Here is a 3,213-nt window from a genome sequence, read left to right on the forward strand (position 1 = left end):
ACAATAATCAATAAACACACGCAGTATGATTGTGTTTTTTTCCTCTGGACCTTTTTATTTATGTGACAAAACTTCCTTTAGCAATACACTAATTCAGAATATTCATATATTATTTTCTTAGTCATTTCCAATTTTGCACAAATGTGATTATCAATTTTTCTATTTCTATCAGGACTCATCTATGAAGCCTGAGAAAGAGATGCTTCATTTACAAGAGCCGCTCTCCCCAACAACACTGTTGTGATGAAATGGATCGAGTCTCCTGTTACACATGTTTAGTACTTGCACCTCAACGTCACTTCTGTGAGTTGTGGCCTAGGTTAGGTCGATCCCTAATCTCTGTTCCAATTTATTCTGGTATCATTATTCTCAGGATCATTTTAAATATTGATTTATGCGCTGCTTTTGTATTTTTTGGGGCTGGAGATTGCAGGTGGCCTGATAAAGAACCCTGGCGGTATCATCGTGCCTTGTGGTGGCTATGTTGCTGGGAAGAAAGATTTGGTTGCTACAGGTACAGCTCGCCTATCGACACCGGGCCTTGGGGTGGAGTTTGGGTCGGTGCCTTGCCATGTTATGCGAGCAATGTTTCAGGGCTTGTTTCTTGCTCCGCAGATGGTTGGAGAGGCAGTAAAAGTAGATTGTTTATCAGTTCTTTGCCTCTTTGAGCAAACTATGCATGCGATTTCAAGTGACAGGCTTATACTATCCACAGGGTGGTTTGCTCATTGCAGAGGTCATGTCAGCCAAGGGTTATAGAGTTCAACGACTTCCAAGGGCACCGCGCCATGATATTGTGCAGGTTGATTTAAGTTCATCATTAATTTGCCTGAAAAAGTATTTAGCATTAATTTACTAGGAACATGAGTGTCCGTAGGAATAAGATGTGACAGTCTGAAAACGTTTTAGCATTAAATTTATGATTACGATAGCTACTATTCAGATAGGTGACCTAGATTTCTTTGGTCGGCGTCCTACCTGGCAATGATGGAAACAGAGGTGGCACGACTCCGTGATATGGATATGAGTACGATAGTGTTGCCAGTCACAAGGCTTGATTAGTACCCTGAATGATTTAATATCTTCTGTTGTTTAAGGTTTGATCTTGCTTATTTTGCTAATACCATATGATGCGAATGGATTAAAGCTTTCTGACATTACTATTTAGATTGTATTATCCTATGCTTTTGTTGGATAAATCAGTGGTGGTGCTGCATATTTCATTTCTTGGATGGTTGTGTCTTGCCTGTGGTATCTTTCTACAACTGAATTCATGGTGCTGCTGGATGTGTGTATATTTTGTGCTAAATAGTAATTCCTAAATAATTGTTTCTGATAAACAACGATGCCTTTCTTACATAGGTTGTTTGATGCATTCGTGCTCGTCGGCGGGACGGTGCAAGGCGCAACTCCGACGCGGTTCCTCACCGGGTGGACGGCGTTCAGGCGCAACCCCGGCGCGCACTGAGTACTACCTCGGCTACAACCTCTCTCGGTGAGGTCCATCTTCCTCCTGCTACTCTATTTCGGCTACTGTATGGGACATGGCCATGGCTATATTGATGTGGAGCTCGTCTGGTTGATGCTCTATTCCCTACTCATGCATCGGTTCCTACTTGAGCTCTATAGTTGTGGATCCATGCCATTTTAGGGTTTCCAGGCTGCTGTTCATGTTTAGTTGCTATCATAGGGAGCTCATGTGATGCTCTGGTTTACATGTGGATGCCGTGGTCCTATAGCTATGCTCCTGGATTTGCTAGATTGATCAGTGGCGTTCATGCTAGGGCGATGATGATTAATCGTGGCTGAAATAAGTGTGCCTTTGAGCAATCGTGGCACCTGTGCGTATCAGGTTGGATCCTCCCTCTTGTCTCAACAATCCTTTTTGATCCTGTGATACTTGTTGTTGTCCTTGGATGGTCATTCTTGTTGAGTGATAACCAGGGCAGCTCCACTGTATAAACAGATTGATATGGTGATAAGAGATGATGGGGGTAGGTTATATGATCGAGGAAAGGTGAATCTGAGCCCACTATGCAATGAACCCTAGACCCTTTTTTACTTGTATATCTAAAGGTGTTGCTTATTTATGCTCCAGTGTTTATAGCCATCTTCCATAAATCTGAGCCATTGAGCGGGCATTTCCTTTTGTTTTCTTTGGTTTGTTCTGAAGCTTTCCCCAATTCTATCTGTCACCACCGCATTTTGTGGATCATGCACCAGACTAAATGTAAGTGAACTTTGAAGGATGCATGTTTTGTTAGCTTTGTAACTTATTTCCTTGCTAAGTAAGCATTTGGGGTTAATTTGTTTTGTTGCCACCTTCTTTTTACATATAGTTTTGCATCGATTTGCCTTGCACTCTTCTCGACAAGCTTGTAATAGTGTTGAACTTTGTTCATTTAGGCATAGCAACTATTTGAATTATGAAAATTTGCTGCCATTTGGTTACCACCAGAAGTTTGTCTATTGATAAAACATGGTTCAGGAAGGCATTTTGTCTTCTATGTTTTTTAATAGAATTCTCATTTGGGGCAACGATGATTGACCACTGCTAATATAAGTACTTTCTTGAGCAAACAAGCAATTTGCTGATATAAAACATGGTCCAGGAAGAAGATGAAGAATACAACTGGTTTCATATGTACTTTATGCTCATTCCTTTTAATCTTCGAATGATATAGGAGATTCTGTTGGTGCTCTATTAACATGGTTGTTGTGTGCGTTTCTGTTACGTAATAATATTGTTGACAAGATATTTCTGAAATTACGATCGGAAGTTGCTGCCCGCCGGGTTGGTCTGCAAGAGGATGCCTTGCTCTCTCTCTTGCTGCGTAATTAACATGAATTCAGCTAGGCGTTAATGTGCAGTAAGAGGCAAGGTACCATCTCTCTCTCTCTCTCTCTCTCTGATATGATCTATTTAAGCTTCTATGTCTTAATCAGCAATTAGATTACCACAAATTAGGTATGCATTTTGAGGTTATAACGCTGCATTGTTCTGAGTTTTAGATTTAATTACTGTTGAACTATACATATTTTAGATCTTGGTTCTACTTTTCATTTCAGAAAAGTGTTATCTTTTAATTTATCTTTATTGTTTAAGAATGTGATATTTCCCTTTTAGGAAGAGTTGATCTCAGATTCTTCCAAGTATAATTTGACTAAAAAGTAAAAAGTGAGTGTCGTGTTTCTTAAATGGTCACCATATTA

The sequence above is a fragment of the Triticum aestivum genome, chromosome 6B (assembly GCF_018294505.1).
Source record: "Triticum aestivum cultivar Chinese Spring chromosome 6B, IWGSC CS RefSeq v2.1, whole genome shotgun sequence".
Lineage (NCBI taxonomy): Eukaryota > Viridiplantae > Streptophyta > Magnoliopsida > Poales > Poaceae > Triticum > Triticum aestivum.